The sequence below is a fragment of the Crocuta crocuta genome, unplaced genomic scaffold (genome assembly GCF_008692635.1).
Source record: "Crocuta crocuta isolate KB4526 unplaced genomic scaffold, BGI_CrCroc_1.0 scaffold16, whole genome shotgun sequence".
NCBI classification, from domain to species: Eukaryota; Metazoa; Chordata; class Mammalia; order Carnivora; family Hyaenidae; genus Crocuta; species Crocuta crocuta.
The window spans coordinates 327,944-351,884 of record NW_027531893.1 but is presented as its reverse complement, the minus strand read 5'-3'; the positions used below and the strand labels follow the sequence as shown (position 1 = coordinate 351,884).

The following is a 23,941-nucleotide window of genomic DNA, read 5'->3' as shown; positions in this document are numbered from 1 at the left end:
TCATACCCAATCAAGCTAGAGCCCAAATCAGCACAATTTCCTAATCCTCACTATGATGAATTTTTCACTACATGATGCTAGATAATAATCCTTTTAAAGAAAAATCTATCAGTTGAGTAGAAATCGTTATAACATTTGTGTCTCATTTTTTTTTATCACTTATCAGAAATAGCTTGTGTCAAATTGTTTTTAGGATGTAAACTCTCTGAAGCAAAGGATTTTACATTTCCAGAATTAATTTTTCTTAATAATGAACACTGCACTCTGGATGTAATCGGCAGCTTCACATATAATAACAAGCATTTTTTATGTGACAGAAAGAGAGTGAATGGGTATTTGTCCTTTGGTGAAAACCACAAACTGACAAATTTTAATCTCTTTGTTGCCTGTCTCTAGAAAGTTTGTATTTCCTGTAAGGCACTCTTTTCAAAATATGTTTATGGATGGGATGGCAAGACAGAAACAAAGAGGATGATAGATTGAGGATGAAGAAGACAAGTGAAAGAGCTAAAAACCCGTTCTCTCACGTAATTGTCACAGGTCCCCTCTCTGCCCTTCACCCCCCCCTTTCCTTCTTTCCCCTTCCCTTCCCCCCACTGAGATACTTCTACAGTTTGTGATTACTTCAGGTAGGAGTGCTTACTAAATATAGAATATGAAATTTCACCTTAATAAAGCTAAAATTTCAGATGCTCATATTCCTTATGCAAAGATTTAACTATATCTAATCAATTTCCATGAGCCTTGAAGGCAGCCTCACTTTCCCTAGGATACAAATCAAGTTTTTTTTTGTGAATTTATAGAATGGAAAAATGCCTTTTTGCAAAATGTTTCAAAACTCAGTATTTAAACTACTTATTTTTACTGTCGTCTGTGGGGTTTGCTCTTTTTATTTTTTACACATTAGATTTACATGGTTATTGATAGGTTAAAAAAATTCAAGGATATGAGTACAAAGTCTTGGTTGGGCAGTTTGAAGACATAATATTACATATCCTTCCCTGTTCAACAGAGAACTTGAGGCATACTAATGGGGAAAGAAAAATGTAACCTGAAAACCCAGGATAATGATTCCAAGACGTTCCAACAGCCACTTTAATGGAATGACCTCTTAACACTTAGTGCTTTTCAGATGCTGTTTCAAGCAGTTATTAAAAGAAAATGAGAAATAATCCAATTATGATATAATTCAGAATAAATGATAATGAATTAATAAAACCCATGATAATGGCCCTTGAATGCATGCTTAAATAATGAAACACTTACATTTATAGGAAAGGGTAGATTACTTCAATAAAATTGTTTTTAGATAATACTTAGTTGATACTTTGCATTTTAAAAGTGTGCTGTTATTATTGAATTGAAAAACGAGTTTCCAACATTTTATATGAATAACTCTCACCCACAGATTATGCGTGACTAGAAAGTACATGAAAAAGTTGAAAAAATGCTATTGGTAAGCTTCATTTCTTTGCTAAGAAAAAGATTGTGAATTTAAGGAACTGAATGTTGATTTTAGAAAACTATGGAATGAGGGCCAGGAGAAGCAAAACAGATCTTTTCAATCGGATTACAAATAATGACACAGGAATCCATCTGCCTATGTTTTATGGTGAAGAATGCTGTGATTATTTGATGAGTAGGAGGGAAAGTTTAGTGGGATGAAAAGATGGAAGAAAGCCAGGGAAGCTGGCTGCCTCAAGTCCAACAAGAAAATGTCAAATTAAATGTGTGTTCTCTTCCTGAAAAATACCCGCCCTCATTATGCATCCATGTGTTGATGACGGATGCAAATGAATTTTTCAAGTGCTCCACAAATGAGATGCCTACTGATGTTAGCCTAGTGCGAGCAAATCCCTAGTAATATACAGAATTATATTTTTAGCATTAGATAAAATCACATAGACATTAAATGTTAGCAGCCTCAATCTTCCTTTCCTCTACTATGTTCCAATTTAAGATAGTATTTAATGAAATACGAAAAGTGGGACATTTGTGGCTTTGAATTGGAAATTATTTGAATTCTGGCTATCATCATTTCATGGGCAAAACTAGGCTACTGGTACTTCCCTAAGGCAAACACATCTGTGACTTAAGCTAATCAGTCCCTGCATGTCACTGTTGCTTCATACAAATAGGGTGAAAATAACATGCCCTCACAATGAGAAGCTGTCATTTTAAAGAGAAATCATATCATTTTGAGTAAAGTTCACCTTAATGGAGGAGATATTTGCATATCAATTAATAAGTTTCCAACTGAATAACTGTTTTAGTCAAGGAGCATATGGGGACATTTTCATATATTCTCCATCAGATATAAACTCTGATTACTATATTAATGCTACATTTTTATTTTATAAAACTAATGATGATTTTTCTTTTAAAAATTTTTTTAATGTTTTCTTTATTTCTGAGAGAGAGAGAGAGAGGGAGAGAGAGAGAGAAAGAGACAGTGTGAGCAGGGGAGGGTCAGAGAGAGAGGGAGACACAAAATCGAAGCAGACTCCAGGCTCTGAGCTAGAGCACAGAGCCCAACGCGGGGCTCGAACCCATGAACTGTGAGATCATGACCTGAGCCGAAGTCAGACGCCTAACAAACTGAGCCACCCAGGGGCCCCTAAAGATGGTTTTTCTAGACAAACCTGAGAAAACCTTGAATTGTTTTGCTTTAGTGATTCAAATCAGAAATTACCCTTTATCAAAAAGTAATTGTTATTTTAGTGAATACCAACATAAACACTGAAATACTAGCACCATAAAACACTTAACCTTTAACACAAAAAGGAATGTACGGCATAGGCATATCTTGGAGATACCGCAGCTTTAGTTCCAAACTACTGCAACAAAGTATGTCAAATGAATTTTTAGTTTCCCAGAGCATATAAAAGCTATGTTTATACCATACTATGGCTTATTAAGTGTGCAATCATATTCGGTCTAAAAAAATATACATACCTGAATTTAAAAATACTTTGTTGCTAAAAAATGCTAACCATTGTTTGAGTTCTGGGGGAGTCAAAATCTTGCTGGTAAAGGACGCTGATGGCAGCTGACTAATCAGGGTGGTGGTTGCAGAAGTTGGGGCGACCATGGCAATTTGTCAAAAATAAGACGAGGAAGTTTGCCATATTAGTTGAGTCTTCCTTTCACTAATCATTTTTCTGTAGCATCCAATGGTGTTTAATAGCATTTTACCCACAGGAGAACTTCTTTCAAATTGGAATCAATCCTTTCAAACCCCACTCCTGCTTTATCAAATAGGTTTGCATATTATAAACCCTTGTTATCATTTCAACAGTCTTCACAGCATCTTTACCAGGGGTAGATTCCATCTCAATGCACCTTTGCTCGTCTACAAGAAGTACCTCCTCATGAAATTATCATGTGTTATCATGAAATTATAGCTATTTATAATCCGGAGGATAGTTGCTCAGAAGCATCTTCAAGCTTCCACTTCTAATTCTAGTACTCTTGCTGTCTCCACCATATTTGCAGTTACTTCCTCCACTGAAGTCTTGAACCTCTCCAACTCATCCATGACTATCTTTGCTAGATCTTCTGGATACCTCATTGCAGCTTCTACATCAGCACCTGGATGTTTTCAAGACAACTTCTTTCCTGAAACCTCATGAACCAACCTCTGCTAGCTTCAAACTTTTCTTCTGCAGCTTCCTTACCTCTCTCAGCCTTCATAAAATTGAAGAGAGTTATTAGGGCTTTGCTCTGGAATAGGCTTTGGTTTAAGGGAATGTTGTGGCTGGTTTGATCTTCTATCCAGACCACTAACACTTTTTCTGCATCAGCAACAAGGCTGTTTTGCTTTCTTATCATTTGTGTGTTCACTGGAGTAGCACTTTTAATTTCCTTCACCAATTTTGCTTTGCATTTACACTTTGGCTAACTGTTTAGCTAAAGAGGACTAGCTGTCAGTTTATCTTTCAGCTTTGGACATGCCTTCCATACTAAGCTTAATCACTTATAGCTTTTGATTTAAAGTGAGAGACATGTGACTCTTCCTTTCATTTAAATACTTAGAGGCCATTACAGGGTAATTAATTAAGCTAGTTTCAATATTGTTGTGTCTCAAGGAATAGGGAGCTGGAGGAGAGAGAGAGAGAGACAGGAAATGGCTGGTCAGCGGAGCAGTCAGAACACAACATTTATTGATTAAGTTCACCACCTTCTGTGAGCATGGCTTGTGGTATCCCCAAACAATTACAATGGTAACATCAAAGATCACTGATCACCATAAGGAGTATGATAATAGCAATGAAAAAGTTTGAAATATTGCAAGAATTACCAAAATATGAGAGAGAGACCCAGAATGAGCCAATGTTGGGAAAAAATGGCACTGAGAGACTTGCTTGACACAGGGTTGGGACAAGCTGTCAATTTGTAAAAAACAAAGTATCTATGAAGTGCAAGGAAGTGAAGTGCATTAAAAGGAGATATGTCTGTAGATAGTTCAGCAAGTTAATTGACTTGTTTTCAAATTACTAAATGCTTCTTAACTGGAGAAAGTAATGAAAACAAATACAAATACAAAACTTCAAAGAAAAAAATTTTGGAACATTTAATCCAAATATTTTCTTTAAAATAGGAGTTTGAAATATTTTAAATGTTTTAATTCCAAGTTTACTCATAATTATCATCGTATATTTATTTTAATAATTTAACTATTGTCCTTCTTAGCCATATATTTATGCTAATTATTGATGAAAATTACACAATAATAAACATAGTAGCAACTCTAACATCAAATACTAATATAGCAAGTTGTTTAATCATAAGGATAAAAAAATAAGTTAATTTGTCTTGGATTCTTTTGTCCTTTTCTTCACAAACATACAACTAGTAAAGCCCTGTAAATGTAAATGCCAATAAAATAGTATCTCATTGTTCTTCATGGAAATTAGTGATGCATGATAATGCATGTCATTACTGGTCACGAAAACCATTGGAGAAATCATATTGCATTTTAATGAATGAGTTAAATGCCTGGGATTGTCAACTATGCTAGAAGAATAATTATCTGAGAAAAATTAATTCTGACATTTGGTAATTAGTAGTAGAAAAATTATAAATTTCACCAAAAGAACATTTTGTCTAAAATATTTTGTACTATCTGAAATGTGAAAGCCTCAAACTACATTGCTTATAGAAAATATTTTATTACACAATAAGACTGTTCTGGGTCAAGGAATTATTTTAAAAGACTTTAAATCATCCTTATCCAAGGAATAGTAGTGCTAATAATAACAACCACATTTCCTATCAGAGGTAAATATTCCTTACAATGACAAAATTACTTGAACAATTATTTTTACTATATATAGTTTAAAAATATATGTGATAAAACATGTTATTTTTTCTGAAGTTAAGAGGCCAGTAAAATGGCATTTGAAAGTTTACTCATCATAGATTTTCTTTTAAGCAGATTTGAGATTACCAAATATATGCAGAAAAATTTTTACTTTTTTACTGTTTTGATGTTTGTACCAATTGTGCAAATCAGTGGTGGGCAAAACTGCTTGTGTCTTAGAAATCAAGGCAGTGCCACCAAAACATACCAGTAGCTGTGTTCTTCACTGACACATACACTTAACAGCAGCAACACAAAAAAGCTAGTATCTCTAAAGAATGTCCTAAGACAGCAGTAAAATGTATTAATTGTATTAATACTTGACACTTGAATATACATCCTTTAATAGTCTGCATGATAAATCAAGAAGTAAGTCTATGGTATTTTTGCTTTTATGCTACAAAGTACAATGATTGTCTTGAGAAAATTACTTGTGTGATTGAGTTGAGAATAGAACTAGACACTTTTATCAGAGAACAACATTTTTACCTGAAAAACAACCAACCAACAAACTACGAGTATTTAAAAGTGGGTATTTGAAGAACCAAAACAATTTTGAAAAAGAACAAAGTTGGAGGATTCACACTGCTTGATTTCAAAACTGTACCACAGTTTACAGTCATCAAGGCAGTAGGGTTCTGGCAGAGACAGGCTTATAGGGCAATGCCAGAGAGCTGAGAAGCCGTGGTTGCTTGGTTTTGACAAGGGTGTCCTGGAGGAAGATGAATCTTTTCAATAAATCGTGCTGGGAGAACTGAGTATCCAAACACAAAAGAATGGATCTGGAACTGGGTCTCATATCACACACCAAAATTAGCTTGAAATGGTTCATATGCTTAAATGTAAAAGCTAGAGCTGAAATATACTTGAAATGAAATACAGCAGTATATCTCTGTGGCCATAGGTTGGGAAAGGTTTCTTAGATATGACACCAAAAACACAACTGACAAAATAAAAAGTAGATAAATCGAACTTTATTAAAATTTAAAAATTTTGTGCTTTAGAGGATATCATATAAAAAAGTGAAAAGACAACTCACAGAATGGGAGCAAATATTTACAAATCATATGTCTAATAAGGGTGTAGTATCCAGAATATATAAAGAATCCTTAAAACTAAACAACAAAAAGACAACTATCCTGTTATTTTGGGTTTTTTTAAATTTTTAAATCTTTATTTTTGAGACAGAGAGACAGACAGGCAGACAATGAGTAGGGGAGGAACAGAGAGAGAGGGAGATACAGAATCTGAAGTAGGCTTCAGGCTCTGAGCTGTCAGCACAGAGCCTGATGCAGGGCTCAAACCCATGAACCATGAGATCATGACCTGAGCCAAAGTCAGACGCTTAACTGACTGAGCCACCCAGGTGCCCCAACTATCCCATTTTTAAAAAGGGCAAAGTTTGTGATTAGATATATCTCAAAAGAAGATATACAGATGCCAATAATGTCCATTAGGGAAATGCAGACCAAAACCAGAATGGGATCTCACTTCACACATACTAAAACAGCTACAATAAAACATAGGCATTAACAACTATTGGCAAGGAAACAGAGACATGGGACCCTCTCACATTGCTTTCGGGAATGGAATGTAAAACAGTATAGACACTGTGGAAAACACTTAGTCAATTCCTCATATTTTAAACATTCGATTAGTATAACATTCAGCATTCCATTCCTAGCTGTGTGCCCAAGAGAATTGAAAATGTCGGTCCATGCACACAAAAATGCATAAGAATGTTCAAAGCAGCATTATTCATAATAGCCCAAAGTGGAAACCACCAAATGTCTTTCAATTGATGGATAAAAAACAAAATATGGAATATCCATACAAAGAAGTATTATTCAGCCACAAAAAATTACATAATGCAGGCGTGCCTGGGTGGCTCAGTTGGTTGAATGTCCAAGTTAGGTTCAGGTCATGATCTCATTGTCAGTGGGTTTGAGCCCCACATCCAGCTCTGTGCTGACAGCTTAGAGCCTCGATCCTGCTTCAGATTCTGTGTGTCCCCCCCTCTCTCTCTGCCCCTCCCCTGCTCATGCTCTTTCTCTCTCTCAAAAATAAAAATAAACATTTAAAAAATTCTCTAAAATAACCTACTGGATACATGTTACAAAATGGATGAATCTTGAAAACATCGTACTCCATGAAAGGAACCAGTCACAAAAGACCACGTATTATAGGATTCCATGTATATGAAATGTTCAGAATAGATAAATTCATAGAGGCAGAAAGTAGTGATTATCAGGAATTTGGGCTAAAATGGGAGGGACCACCAATTGTTGTGAGGTTTCTTTCTGGAATGATGAAACATTGTAAAATGTACTGTAGTGATTGTTGCTCACTTCTGTGAATGTATTGCAAACCACTGAATTTTAAAATTTAAACTGGTTGGGGTGCTTGGGTGGCTCAGTCAGTTAAGCATCTGACTGGTTTCAGCTCAGGTTTCATTTCAGGTCATGATCTCATGGTTTCGAACCATTACAATCTTGCCAGCACAGAGTCTACTTGGGATTCTCTGTCTCCTTTCTCTCTGCCCTTTCCCTACTTGCGCTGTCCCTGTTTCTCTCAAAATAAGTAAATAAACTTTAAATTTTTTAAGAAACCACTAATGGTTGCAAAAAAAATCCTTTAAAAATTTTAAATTGGTAACTTTTATCATATGTGAATTGTATCTCAATAAAACTGGTTGCAAAAATTTGAGTATCTGGCAGACATTTTCTCAAAAATGAATGAAGTGAGCCTGTCACTTTAAGGAAAACAACCAACAGGATTTGTTGCCAGTGCTACAATTAAAACTTTCAAGCAAAAATTAAAATTAAAAACAATGTTTATCTGCCACTATGTGCTTAACAGTTTCCCAGTGTTGGATTTTTTTCTATGGAGATTAGTGGGGATATTAAGAAATGTGGTTTTTAATGTTTATGAAATGTGTTAATACTTAGGAAATCTGCAAAACTCAGTGAGCCAATATTTTTCAAATGACCAATGAGTGATGTTATAAAATCACACATGCATGGGTAAAAAATCCATTTAATGTGCAAAAGAAGCCAATTGATTTAAAAGTAATAGAGTAAGAAAAGTTTATTGACAGAGTACAAAAAGTTGATTAAAAAGCACAGCTTAAAATTCACATTACAATTAACCGTTAAGAAACTACCACCTACCGAGTTTTGGTATAGTTTTAAAGAGGAATTATCTGAAAAGACAGTTAATGTACTTCTCTTTCCAATATCATGTCTGCATATGGCTGGATTTCCTTTTTATACTTCAAGCAAAACAGCATAATATAATGGGTTTTAAGAATCTAACAAGCATCAATAAACCATAAATTAATGAAATTAAAAGTAAAACAACCCAATTCTTCCCACCAATAAATTTCTTCTTGGAAAATACAGTTACTACTTTTCATTAAGAGTATGTTACTTATGTTAATATGTAATGAGTTTAATATTATGATTTCAAAATTTTCTCCATTTAATTTCTAATACAGTAAATATCGAGAGCTAGAACAAATCTAAACAAAAGCTCTATGAGATACTCCGTAATTTGTAAGACAGTAACAGGGTTCCGAAACTAAAAAGTTTATGAGCTGCTGCCCCAAGACCTCCCATCACTTCCTGAGGGGGAAACTTCATTCTGGGTGTTCGGAGGTGGTCTGTTTTTAATACACAGGTAGTGTGCTGAATAAACAGATGATGGAATATCTGGAAGCATGGAGTTTTTACAAAGTTTTAAAGTTCCGTGTTTATAAAAGAAAGTCACATGTCTTCCCTGATAATAAATTACAAGAAGAGAAAAAACTTTCTCTCTTATTGCAGGCAGCTGAACATGTGGTTGAAAAAGCCGAGCCTCAGAGCCCAGTGAAAAGACAGAGAAAAGGGTCATTACAGAGACATTTCAAAAAGAATTTTGGAAAAATACAAGGAATTTTGATAGCATATTAACAAGAATTGAGAATTGACTAGGTATGGGGAGAAAGATGGATTTTAGCCTCTGGAAAAACCTTTGTCCCATTGGCAAATACCTTGTAAAGGGGAAGAACTGTTTTATAATCATGAGTTTCAGTTTGGTAGAAATTCTCATTGAAAATGGAATAATCATTCACAAGGGTAGGAGTAGACAATTAGGTGAGATACTCGGACTAGTATTATAGCCTGGACAGATGTAGGTTTCAAATATATATATATTTATTTAAGTAAAGCATACATTTAATTGTAGGCCTTAGAAAATGTAATATATTACAGGTTATATATATATATGACCTATCTACGTTTCTATAAGACATATATATGTATAAACTTCCAAAGTTTCATTATAAAATACCAGATTTATTAAAAATTTACTATTTAATAGTCAACAGCTGAGATGAAAGTGGGCCACATACAATGGGAAAGCAGAAAAGACCTAGCGTGATTCTAAAAATAAGATGAGATATTGATATAAAAATTTTGGAAATTCTCAGAAAATGTTCCACTGCTATTTGGGCCTTTGGTATTTTAGGAAGACAAAACTAACTCTCAAATGTCTTTATAGTGAGAACTGGCATATTGATGAGGCCAGTTGGATGTTTGCAAAGGTGTGAGGTGAGTAGCTTAATCTTTTTGTAACCTAATCTTGGGAGTGACAGCTCATCACTTTAGTCATATTATGTTTGTCAAAAGCAAGTCACAAAGTCCATGGTTGTGCCACAACAGGGCACAGACACTAGGAATCATTGAGAACCATCCAGAAACCTGCCTCCCACAGAGTTCAATTCTAGGTTCAAATCATTGTAAGAAGGTTTTCACCTACGTTATGTTACAAGAAATGACAAAAGGCTGAAGAAGGTTTTCAGATTAAAGGAGACTAATGAGACATGACAGCTAAATGCAGTACATGAGTTTGGATGAAATCCTGTACCAAATGGAAAAAAGTACTATTGAGATATAATTAGATCAGTTGACAAAACTGGAGTATGGACTGTAGATTAGGTAAATGCATCAGTGTCAAATTTTCTGAGGTTAATAACTGCTCTGTAGTTATCTTAGAGAATGACCTTGTTCTTTGAAAATATACACTGAAATATCTACTCTAATTATTCAATATAACACTATATGCACATACATACATATACACAATACACATATAGATGTGTATTACAGGAAGAGAGCACACATAATAAAGCAAGTGGAGCAAAATATTTTAAAAATTAGTGATTATGGGCAAAAGGCATATGGGAATTCTTTGTACTAATATTGCAACTTTTCAGTAAGCTAGAAATTCTTTCCCAATAAAAGATTAATTAATAGTATTGTCAAGGATATACAGAGGGGTTATAAATAGCCCAGTAAGAGAAGGAAATGTTCCTTAATAATTTAGAGCATTTATTTTAGTACCAACCACACAGGGAAGGTAGTTAAATACATTGTCTTTTATGTGCCAGGTACTATGCAAAATGCTTTTTTATATCATTCAGTTCAAATTTAACCATGTTATTATGAAGTGAGAATTATCATTATTTTGTAGCATATTTCACAAATGAGGAAACTTGGGCTCAGAGAAGTAACTTGTGAAAGATTGTAAAGTTTTTAAGTGGACCAGCCTGCATTCAAACCTAGAAGGAGCTAACTCTAGCCAGTAAGAAAACTATTTATCTAATAAGTAAAAGCAAATTAGAATTCAAGCCTAGATGATTTACATATTAGTTCATTAAAGATCAGCCACTGTCATTGTTAGTTCACATGAGTTTTGCAAATAAAAATAATGCCATTTTCTTATAAATATTTTAAAGTCAGGAATTTGGTAATTTACATATAATCACCAATATTTTAGCAGAATTTTATATCTTTGAGCAAAATCTTTAAAATTCTCTACTCTATATTTTGGAAAGCATTTGACTTCAATCATTGGGAGAAAACCCCAGCCTAAATAATCAACCTGAAGATTAGTATCCAAAAGCAAGAGGACAAAGAATTCTCTCAAATGTACATAGGGAAGCTTCTCTTTCAATCTGTGCTCTTACATTTTCACCTTTGTAATCTTTATAATTCCTCTCAAGTCCAGGACCAAAGAAAACAAGCCATTCGAGCCTGGTGCTGCAAACTGTGGGTTCTGGCATAGGAACAAGGTAGATGGCAGGAGGGCAGGAAACTACAGGCTTGGCGGATGTGGGATTGTCTTTACCAAGGAAGAGCTTTTGGGAACACCTGCTGTTGGTCCTGCCAGGGACTAACTTTCAAGGTTTCTTTTTTGACATTCTGCCCCAAACTCCATTTTTCACTGATGGAGAGAGAGGTGAATATAGATCAAGAATTCCTGCAGTGAGGGAGAACAAGTTTCTTTCTATAACAGTCTTGGAGAATATTTGCTGATCTTGTTCTTTTGATAAAACAATATGGCCTTTTGAATATGTATCAAAAGTAATTATGATAGTCTGCCAATCAAAATCCTAAACTTCTATCATTAGCACTTACAAATTAGCTGGCTTTGCTGAGCACTTGCTATGTGCTTGGCATTGCGCTTATCAATTACACAGGTAGTAATTCAAGTGACTGGGGTTTCCATACAATGTTATTAATGTCCACTTAATGATTAGTTTCTATTTCTTTCTTTGTGAGAAGAGCCAGGAAGTATAGAAAGTTAAATTAGACATGGACAACAGTCTCAGAAAGATTACAATCAAGTAGAGGACTTAACATATGTACGTGAACAATGAAGATGTACAGTACAATGTCCTAAATGTCATAAGAAAGGGTTACGGGATTTTATGAGCACAAGTCATCAATTGCTATAAATGAGGTAAGATCTTATAGAGGTGGGAAAATTTGAGTTAGGATATTTCAATATCAGACATAATTAAATAAATGAACAAAATGTCATGCTCATTCAGAAAACTACAAGGAAAAAATGAGGCTGCTAGAAAAAAAGAGACAAGTTTGAGAACAGCAAATATTTCCCTTTGAATGAAATACTGATTTTGTATAAAAAGTGAAGTTTGAGAACAGTTCATGTAATTTATTGAATACCAGTTTAAGGTATTTTAATGGTACATTTTATGTAAAGCAAAGCTATTTAAATGTTTTGAGCAGAGAGGAGACATGGTCAAGGCGGTACTTGAGAATTGTAATACTCAATGCTGAAGCCAGCAGCACATGTAGTTACCCAAGTTTAAATTTAAGTTAATCAAAATTAAATAAAATGAAAACTTCAGCTCTCAATTGCATTAGCCATATTTCAAATGCTCAACAATACTCAGTACCTAGTAACTTCTGTATTAGACAGGAAAGATACAGAATATTTCCATTATTATGGTTCATTCTATTGGACAGAGCTGCTTTTAAAGATTAATCTGGTAGTGCATTATAAATGGATTGGACAAGGAAGGAAACTAGAAATGGGAAGTTGATTTTAACAATCAGGCTTAGAATTCCTTAGTAGCTATAGTCAATAGAATTTAGTTTATAAAGTGCACAATATTACCTTCTACCCTTCTGAGTTTTCTACAGATATTCATGATAAGGAGCATTTACTGTATTCTCCATGGACATCAGTCAGAATTTAGATTCCTTATATTCCTCAGCAGAAATGTTCTTTGGCACACATGAGAAAAGAAAAAAAGATGAAATGACTCACCAGATTATGAATAGCTGGAGATCCTAACTTCCATGTGGAAATGGGGAATTCCAGCAGATGGGTTTCCTGGGATTCATCTCATGTGGGGATCATGGGTAACAACTGTCTGGCTTCCAATTTGGTTTGAATTTCCACGGAGGTCCGAAATCATTCAGTTGCTCTTTAAAGTCTGTTTGTACACAGAAAAATACTATTAAGAATGTACACTCTTGATTTTCTTTTCTATTTTTAGTCTGAGATTTTCTGTAATCATTACAATCTAGAATAGGGGAATTTCTCACTTTTTGTGTAAGAAAACTGAGGCCAAAATTAAGTGATTTGGCAAGATCACACAACTAGTTAGTTGCAAAGCTAAGGTAATAACTGGTGTTCTGGGATTTTTCCCCTTTCTCCTTGGTGTTTTCAGAGTAACTTAGAACTTTATTTATTCATTAATTTCATTTTCATATATTCACAAGTGAGCAGTAACTGTATACTTATGGGTATAAATAGTGTCACATTCAATATATACATTGTGTTGAGCATTTGCTTGAAATCGGAAGCATGAGGAATTAAATCTCGCTCATGGCCAAATGTGTTCATAGAACAAAAAAGTTTAATGACTCATGTTCTAGGTAAACTTGACTACTCTCTCCACCAGTGACTTCTTGAGTCCCCATAACACCCGAAGGCCCTTACTTGCTTTCCTGCCTGTCATCCTCCACTAGGACAACATCTACATCATTCTTCCCTTTGTTCCCCCATGCTTATCCCAGTTCTCAGCACACAGAAGAGTTGATAAATAATGTATGAATGATGTACAAGTAAAGAGGTAATGTGGAAACGCTCCTTATGTCTCCCCATATTAATATCTCTTCCAACCTTTTCAACTTCCAACCTTTTAAGGTTTGCTAGGGGCACAGAGGAAAATCTGACCTGCCTCTCTGCTAGCACACCTCAGCAGCCAATTCAAAGCTGCACAGTGCAGCAGGAGAAGACTCTGCAGAACCCTATTCCTTGATCCCCACAGAGATTTACCAAAGCATTCGCCAGCATTCTGGGTCCCTTTAATACAGGGCTCATTTTTTTCAAAGCCCACCTAATTGACTCTCCCCCTGGAAATGAAAGCCAGCCTGCCAAAGGTTCACAAGGGTGGGTCTGAGAACCTTTAAGGAATTCTTAGGAGTCCTAGGGGTCCTCTGCCACTAGGCGGGGAGCAAAACTGGCTGTGCTCGCCACAGTCGTATGACTCCATTCTTGTGCTGGCCAGATGAGTCAGAAGACAAAACTTGGTCCTACCATTCCTTGTATCCAGAAAGAGTAGGTAGAAATTTCAGTGACTTGATTCAAATGGTTTGAAATTTAAACTATGTTTTCATGAACTCTAAAACCTGAACCAAAATAAAACACGATAAAAATAATTTGTCTTATTCACCTCCAGCATCAAGTGATGATGCCTAATATAGCAGCCCCACTTTGCCTCTTGGACCAACCTGGCAAAGGGTTAATGTGCATTGCGGATTCCCTCATGACTCAAAGGACAGTGATCCAGACACAGAGAGGCAATCTTATTCTTTGTTTGGGGCCCTGCCATCTCATCAGTGCTCCCCACCTCCCTCTTTCCCACACTATCAGATTCCTGGTGACATCTCAGTAATTAGATGCATAAGACACCAGGGCTCCTCAAGCTCCTTTTCAACTCTGTATCCAATTATTACTGTCGTTCATGTAATGCTAAGGAAGTTGGGGTGCAGACACTATGTTTTTTGCAAGACAAGCCTTTTGTGGCAATCAATGTTATATAAAGCCCGTTTTAAAACATGCTGTTCTTCATCATCATATTCCCATCAGATGACATAAAAGAGCTTGTATCTTAGAGAACTCATTCTTCCGAATGAGTATTTTTCAAATGCCTAATTAAAAACTTATATCTACCCATCCCAAAGCAGTCACGTTTTGCACCACTGCCTTAGAACTACCATTTTGCTCCTATGAGAGTATATTCTTTATTTGTATTACTGGATTTCAGGCAGTTTGAAATCCCTCTACTAATATCCATGTTAACACACTTCAGTACAGGCTGCAACGCTGTGTCCTCACCAAAGGGAAGAGGGAAGATCTTGTTAGAAGTGACATGACTTGACTAATTTAAGTTCAATGCATTTAACACGATCCTATATTTACAATTACTATGTCTACTGGATAGACACATAGAAAGTAATACTTGTTTTAAGCTTTATAATGTTTTATGCAAAGAGCAGTGCTACACATGGTAAAAAATTCAGAGAGTAAAAAAAATTCCTAAATACATGTGAATATGAGCTCAGTCATACACCTAGTAACTTCTAGCTTCTTATTTTATTTCTAATATGAAGCAAAGCCACACTTTATTTCAATTGCCTTGAGATACATTTTTCACGCAAAAGTCCTGATTGATTTTAACAAATTTTATGTACAATTTTGCTATAATACAATATATACATTCCTGAAAATTCTTACCTTATGCAAAAATCTCACAATAAAAACCATAGGGCTTATGGGGGGTGATTTAAGAGCCCAACATTCACCAACTTTATGAGTGACACATATGTGAAAAAACAGGAGTCTTACAAAAGAAGAGCTTTTTATATATATTAAATGATTAGGAAATTCATAAGTAGCATAATAGATACTACACTTTACTTTGAAAGTTATCTGGAGTTTGCTTGTGGAAACTGGAGGGTTCCCAGCTTGTAAATTTTTATGAAGTGGTATAAAGAGTATTATCTGAACTTGGAAAGGAAATGTAGTAGCAGATGTGGATGGCTGTGTCTCATACCACAAAGAGAACTGAGAAATGATATGTGTGCATATGTGAGTTTTCCGTATTTGTACACAGCTTACTTCAGCTGCATGTAGTTTTCTGCTCTTACTTAATACGTAACCCAGATGAAATTGCACAAAAGCCAACATAAAATTTGAAATTTGCAGTATGCTCAAATTGGCCCCCAATATATCAATAACACAAGGAATAAACTTGTATTTTCAAAGCAAGTGTTATAGCAAAGCTGACTGTACCAAAGTTTCCGGAGCCATTAGCATTCCCTGGGGGCTCTCTGATAGCATCACTTCCCAGGTCTCTGTGGACAAACAGTGAAGCATGTCTTGGAAGAGGAGAGAACATCACATCCTGGGCCAATGGTTTAGGGCCTCTTAACTTATAGAACTGGACTTGGAATTTTGGCTTTTCCCCATCTGTCTTCAAGACAAGTTCACTCAGCAGTTGAACTAATCAGATACTAGAGTCCATTTTGTTTCTCTTGGGCACAACATTTCACAGATTACAAAAATAGACCTTGGAAGATAAGTCTGGCTTAATGGAAATGGAAACATTAAAAATCTTTTGAAAAATTTTTGAAAAGGCCTCAACCCCATTGGGTGTTTATGGTAGACAGGATCAATACCTTTCAGTGGTTGACATGATTTTTTTAAGCAGGGAGACTGAGAGAAACAAGACCCCACATTATTTGAGACAGGTCTGAAGCCAATATTATGCCTGAACAGTCAACCCCCCAAGTTCATAAACACTCCCTTATGCAGGTTTGAGCTGGATTTTCTGTCACCTGCCACCGATAGACTGACACACTCCTCCAGTCTGCTAAGATATCCAGAGAGAGAAGCTTCAAATGTAGACAAAATCCTCCCAGTGTCTCAGCCTGGCATTTCTGATAGATTCACTCATGATTCTTATATACTGAGCACCTGCTTCCCTGATGGCTCAAACAGGCAAATCTCAATACAGGCAATTTCTACTAGTGTTTGGGATCCAATGGCCATACTTCCTGGGCAACCTGAGCAGGACTTTAGGAGTACAGACTCCTCTCCTCCTCAAACTCACCCTTCATGGTAGCACTCAAGCCTCATTCTAATTCCACACTTCCCAGATCTCTAGCCAGAACAACCCACCAACCTGACTTCAGCCATACTCTCTACTCTCCAGAAAACAGGTTCTGCTTCTCAAGCTCCACACTTTTCCTCTTAGTATTCTTTCTGCCTATATATCTTTCTGCTTTGTTCAACTTCATCTTTCGCTTGTTGAGTATCTTACAGGAACAGAGCACACTGCCCTCACCAGGAGATGTGTTGGCTGATTCCTGTCCTGCTCATTGGCACTTTTCCCCACTCTGAGAGCCTCCAGGAGTCTGTGGTCTGAACTGGAAGCAGATAACCATTCTGTAGAGCCATGGGTATCAGGATCCCCACTTGAGCCTATGCTGAGCTACCTCGGGGGTCAGAGTAGTCCTGGCACATCTAGTGAGGCAACAGGGTTGGGAGGGATCATGTGACAATTTTCAAGACCTGAGGCTTCATATGCACCTTCTCTGACCTTCAATTTCCATATCTATAAAAGGTGGACAGGTAATAATAATAATACCTACCTCATATAGTTACTGTGAGGTTAAATGACATAATATACTTGTGACATGACTTTCTAATGTCATTATATACAGAACACTGTATTAATAATAATTTTCATATTTTCTTGCATCTGCTTCTTGATTTGATTTTAAAAATTTTTATTGAAGTAAAATATATGATCATAATTATATCACTCAATAAGTTTTTACCAACTGATCATATCTGTGCAAACAGCATTCTGATCAAGAATCAACACAGTAGCAGAGCCCTGTAACCTAAAAACTCTCACTCCTATCTCTCTCCATAGCTTTCTCTAAGCAAGAATAAATTAGTTATTATCTTTACTTCGAACAGTGTACTTTAGTTTTAAATTAAAAACAATTTTGTTTAAATGGGATCATTCAATATATACTTTCATGTCTGGCTTTTTTTTTTTTTTTTGGCTAAACCTCATGTTTATATGTTTCATCTATCTTGTTCCATGTGGTTATGAATCTTTATTCTCATTGCTATATGGTATTCACTGTGTTGATATATCACGATAGAGAGATTGAAAAAATATACTGTTGCCAATATTTGAACTATGTGACATATAAAACCAACAATTTGAACATGGTTCATACTAATATTAATCCACTCCACTATTGATAAACATTTTAGTTTTCAAACCTTAGTTAATATGAATAGTACAGCTATGAACATTTTAGCACATATATTTAAATAAACATACACAGAATTGCTGGGTCAAAGGGTTCACCTATGTTCAGCTTTAGGAAGTACTGCCAAACAGATTTCCAAAGTGAGTGTACCAATTTATCTCCCAACCACATCATATGAGGATTCCAGTTGAGCCACACAATCACCAATACTAAGCATTTTCTCTCATTTAGATTTTAGCCTCCTGGTATATCTGTATAATTACGGTGTTATAGTTTCAATTTTGATTTCTCAAATGAGTAACAAACCTGAGCTTGTCTTTATATGTTTATTTAGATTTCTCTTTTTGTTACAGATCTGTTCAACATTTTGCTCATCTGTTTTTCAGTGTATGATCTTTTTCTTATTGACTTTTAAGATATCTTTACATGTTCTGGATATGGGCTTTTGTCAGATATATTTTATTTCTTTTTCTTATCTCTTTGCATTGAATTTTACCATTCTATTTTACCATTGAGTATAATTTTTGCTGTAGTGGTTTGGTAAATATTCTTTACCAGATTAAAGATGTACCTTTCTAAATATCCATTCTTGATTAAGACTCTTAGCAAACTGATTAGAGAAGGGAACATCCAAACAAAAAACAAACAAAAAAAGAAAAAGAAAAAGAAAAAGAGAAAGAACAAGAAAAAGAACAAGAAAGAAGGAAGAAAAGAAAGCTGATAGATGTTTCCTCTGTTTTCATTTTCTGGGAGAAACTGCATAAACTAGATGTTAATTCTTCCTTAAATATTTGGAACAATTCTCTGGTAAAGTATTTTCTTTGTGGGAAGGTTTTTAATAATGGATTTCAAGTTTCTGGTAAGGTAATTTATTCTTTCCCCATTTTTGTTAAACATTCTGCCAGAATGTTTTATCAATTTTATTAATCTTTTCTAAAAATTTTTTATCTTAGTTGTTATTCTTGTTCTATTCCACCCGTTTCTGCTCTTATCTTTTTCTTTTTTTCTTTTTCATAGACTTGATATGTTGCTCTTTTTTAGTTTGTTGAGATGAAATTTTAAATTATTAATTTTTAACACCTTTTCTCTAATATATACATATACATGTCCCTATAAACATGAATTTCACTATGCTTTATTTGTGTCACACAAGTTTAAATATGTTTTATCTTCATTATGATTCAGTTCAAACTAATTTTCATTTTTATTTCTTTATTATTTGTTTTTTCTTTTATTTTTTTAAGTAGGCTCTATGCCCAACGTGGGCTTGAACTCATGACCCTGGGATGTCTCATGCTCTACCAACTGAGCCAGCCAGGGGCCTCTTATTTTGATTTCTTAATTATTCATGTATGACTTAGAGATGTGTTATTTAATTTCCAGACAGTAGGGCTTTTCTTGTTATCTTATTACTGACTTCTTTGAATTGCATTGTAATCAGAGAATAAATTCTAAACTATTCTAGTCTTTTGACATTTCTGGAAATTCTTTATGGACCATCAGATGGTTGATGTTAAATATTCCATGAGAACTTAAATTCTGTTCTTGCTCATTGCTTATGTTTGAGGTTTCTCAAGATGCTAATTTGTTGCTCCAGACCTACACACTGATACAAGGTCTTTCCTCTCCCCAGCAAAGGTTCTGTACCTAGGCCAACACTGACCCTTAGCTCAAACCAGAACTGGCAATTCCTCTGCAAGAAAAAATAACTGGTGATTCAGAGCTCATTTGTATACAGTTTCCCTCTGTGATTTTATTTCACCTAATCCTTATTGACTCTATAGATTTCTCAAAACTCAAAAGTATGATTTTTGTAATGTTTCCACTTTTACCACATTGCTACAGGGGAATGCTAGTCTGCTGTTACCTACTACATCCTGCTTAGAACATGAAATCAAGACTCTTAAAACATTTGTAAAAATAAGTAAGGGATTTTTTTGTGAAAAAGGAATCATTCCAAGCCATTTTTGCAATGCAAAGAATAGAGCTTCTAGAGCCTTGATTTACTTCGGTGAACATTTACTGATTATCTGCTGGTCTTAACAAGTACTATACCATGTGGTGTGGAATTCACAGTAAGTTAGACAGTCCTGGTGCCAGATGATCTTCTAGTCCACAGAGAAGTCAGAAATGGAAACAGATAAATTGCTATGCAATGTAGCACATGGTATATAGAGAGTTAAGATTATCTCCTGGAACTCAAAGGAAGCAAGGACTGCCTATCCATAGTGTTCAAGAGAGAGTTTACACATAAATAAAGTTATACTTAATTCTTAATCCTCAGAAGAATTTGGAGGCATAAGAGGAGAAATCATATTCTAAACAGAGACAGCATTTGCAACAACTTAGTCTTTTGGAATGGTATGGAAAATTTATTGAAGAGTGGGACATGAATAATTAGAATAGAGTCACATACACGGGTATCTGTAGTTAAGGTGCATGTGCAAAAATAAGGTCAAAGGGCTCATTTCTGGTCAAATTGGAAGAGGCACTGAATGCCAAGCCAGAGGCTTTAGTGTTTATTATACTGAAGGCTATCTGGAATTCACAGAGATGTTTAAACAAAAGCAAATAACATGATTAGATAAATTATTTAAGAAACAGAGTTCTAGCAGCAATGGAGAGAGTAGAATGAAAAGTGAAAGACCTAAGGAGAAGGGATGTTTGCAGGAATTTCAATGATGAATTTTTTCTACAATGTTATTTACAGAGTAGTTATGGATTTTGATACACTAAATCATAAAAATGGTTGATGGAATTATCCTCTAAAATCTATTAATAGAGACCATAATTGGCCAAGCACAAGGCTTACATCATTCTCTTGTCATTAATGTGTGTTTTGATGCCACTAAGTAAGCAAGTTTCTCCCAAATGGAGTTATTTCTTTTTACCATGACTCTAATTTTCTTTCTTCTTAAATGTTTTTTTATTTCTTTCTGAGAGAGAGAGAGAGAGAGAGAGAGAGAGAGAGAGACAGCGTGAGCANAGAGAGAGAGAGACAGCGTGAGCAGGGGAGGGTCAGAGAGAGAGGGAGACACAGACTCCGAAGCAGGCCCCAGGTTCTGAGCTGGCTCTCAGCACAGAGCCCGATGCGGGACTCAAACCCTCGAACCGTGAGATCATGACCTGAGCCGAAGCCTGACGTTTAACCGACTGAGCCACCCAGGTGCCCCCTGAGACTCTAATTTTCTTGAAGATCCTGAGAGACATCCAAAAAGCATCTTTTTAGATCTCTGTTTTATATGCAGTGTTTCTTAGCATCATTTTCTTTTATTTAGCCAAACTCTTTCACTTAACTTCTCTATATATAAATTAAAAATGAGAGAGAAGAGAGAGAGGTTGGTGCAAGGGAAGGGAAAAAAATGTAGGATTGTGATGTGTTATGATACAGTAAAGCCCAATTTCTACTAGAAACTGGCTCTGTCTCTAGCATGGCCTTTCATCTTGTGCATTAGAAAGGTCTCGCCAGCAAGTTTCTGGAAGACAGCTCAGCTCCTTCTTTGGTATAATTGGGGTAACATCTATGCTGCCTAACTTTAAAGTACTATTCAATGCAAAACATTAGTACACAAAAGAAGTAAATAGAGATCTTTAACCTGTTTGTTTTTTACTTTTCTTCATGTAGAACAAAGATTTAAGCTGATTAAGTGATTTCGCACAGAGAAATACTTCCTGGGACTGAGTATGGCTGAAGTGAGAACAGATACAAATGCAGTCTCGTGGAGCTTCAGAGATCCCAGATCGCTGCAACCTATTACCACATCCCATACTGTGATTTGACTGTGGGAGTTATTTCAACCTGCCTCTTCCCTATTAAGTAAATACTTGGATGGTAGATAGCTTGGAAAGACTGGAAAATAATAACACACATTATTATGGTCATCTATAACTTGAACCTCCCTTAAACATTCAGTGTTCACCTTCTGAGGCTGTTCCCATTTTACTGAGGAGGAACCAGAAGCCCTAACATATTTAAATCATTCATCCAATGACACATAAGTCACCTAGAGAGGATTGGATGAAAGAACTTTTTCCAAATCCAGAGCCTTTGGTTCTTTCCACATTTTGCTTCTCATAGGCCCCATACTCAACTACCTGAAAACCAGGTTAAACACCAAAATTTTTCCTAATTTTGATACATTAAACTCTCATTGTATGATTCTAATCCTCTCACAAAGAGAAGGAATTTTATACTGACTTTGTGTAAATTCATATTCAGCAGGTGTTGAATGGTGTAAATAGCATTAATATTTCATATCCTCTAATCTATGAGTCAAACTCATATATACAAGTGTCATTTCTTTTGTACTTGAGCCCCGAGGTGATTTTATCATGAAAAGTGCAATTTTAAAAAGTCCAATCAACTGTCATCTGTCGGACCAGCAGCATTCTGCTGGTGTAAGTAATATCTAGAATTGTGCTAGCAGGTTGTAAAGACCATATAACATCAACCACTTGCAAGCACAGTGAAAGCATTCCTAAGTTCTTTCCAAAGGTGTAAGTATTTATTTGTTTTCTAACACTGAAGTTTACTTGCTTGCCCTCTTTTCAGAACGAACCATATTCTTCTGGCCTTCCTTGACTTAAGCTTGGCTATATATTTTAAGCTAATTTCTTTTTTTAAATGTTTATTTATTTTTTAGAGAGGGAGGGAGGAAAGGGAGGGAGAGAGAGAAAGAGAGAGAGGAGGGGCAGAGAGAAAGGGAGACACAGAATCCAAAGCAGGCTCCAGGCTCTGAGCTGTCAGCATGGAGCCCCACATAGTACTCAAACTCATGAACCATGAGATCATGACCTGAGCTGAAGTCAGACGTTTACGTGACTGAGCCACCTAGATACCCCTATATATTCTAAGATAATTTCTTCTTATTATTATTCTCCTCTTAGACAGAAACATATGGAACCCATAAATTAACTTTTTAAAAGTCCCCGAGACTTCCAGTTTGCTGCTATCAACTTGTTCTCTACTATCAGAGAGGTAGACTCAAATCCTGCTCACAAAAATGGAAGAAAGCCCAGAGAACTAACAATACATCTAAGGAATCATGATTTTCTATAACTTCAAGTTTATATTTTCACTCAATTCTTGTTTTTTATCTTAACCTACATGAATCAAACTTTTCTGAGATGCTGGGGCATTGTGGGGGGTTATAGTCCAAAACATATGGCAAGTATTTTTTTCTTATTGAAGTATAATTGACATATAACATTAGTTTCAGGTGTACGACATAATGGCTCAATATTTGTACATATCGCCCAATGACTGCCACAGTAAGTCACCACACATAGTTATACAAAACGTTTTTCCTTCTGATGAAAACTTCTGATATATTTGTGGTGACTTTTTTATACAGCAATAGAAAATCAATACAATATATTTCTCTAATTCTATAGGGATCTTAAACCATTTCTTTCCCTAAAACAGTAAGGACAACTTTTTAAGATTGGTTTGGAATTTCTGATAGTGGAGCAGAATCAATGAAAATCAATTGGCTTGAGCATAAAGTAAAACACAGATGAGCATACCAGAGGAAAAATAATCAGCTCATCTGCAGAAAATTTCACCATCATTTCATTATCAGAATTGTTTAGAACTAAATAGTAGTTGGACCATGATCTCCACTCAAATAGGTTATTAGTTGGCAACTTCCACTGAAACATCAACACACTCAAACTGAAATAATTGGATTTTCCTTTTCCTTTATCATGACAGTCTTGTTTATGAAAAGGGAAGCTGCAAATAATGTCATCAGGATATGTGTTTTGTGAAGATTCTTAATAATGGTAATATGCTGTATTTATTTAGTCACACTCACCTACTGAGTCCCACTATATGACTAATCACAGGTACCCCCAAGCTGAAAAACCAGTAATAATTTCTAGCCTGAAAACAGAAGGTAACAAACAAACCTACATCTGAGCCAAG

The 23,941-nt window shown here is 35.5% G+C and overlaps 1 long non-coding RNA gene across 3 annotated transcripts in view; it reads right to left on the bottom strand.

Moving 5' to 3' along the window:
* The window catches only part of LOC144239297 (uncharacterized), a 280,545-nt gene that overhangs the window by 111,330 nt on the left and 145,274 nt on the right, over positions 1–23,941 (bottom strand). For all 3 annotated transcript variants that reach the window (XR_013337369.1, XR_013337371.1, XR_013337370.1), the window contains one exon: positions 12,980–13,148. This is a non-coding gene — a long non-coding RNA (uncharacterized LOC144239297). The remainder of the gene's footprint in view (positions 1–12,979; positions 13,149–23,941) is intronic.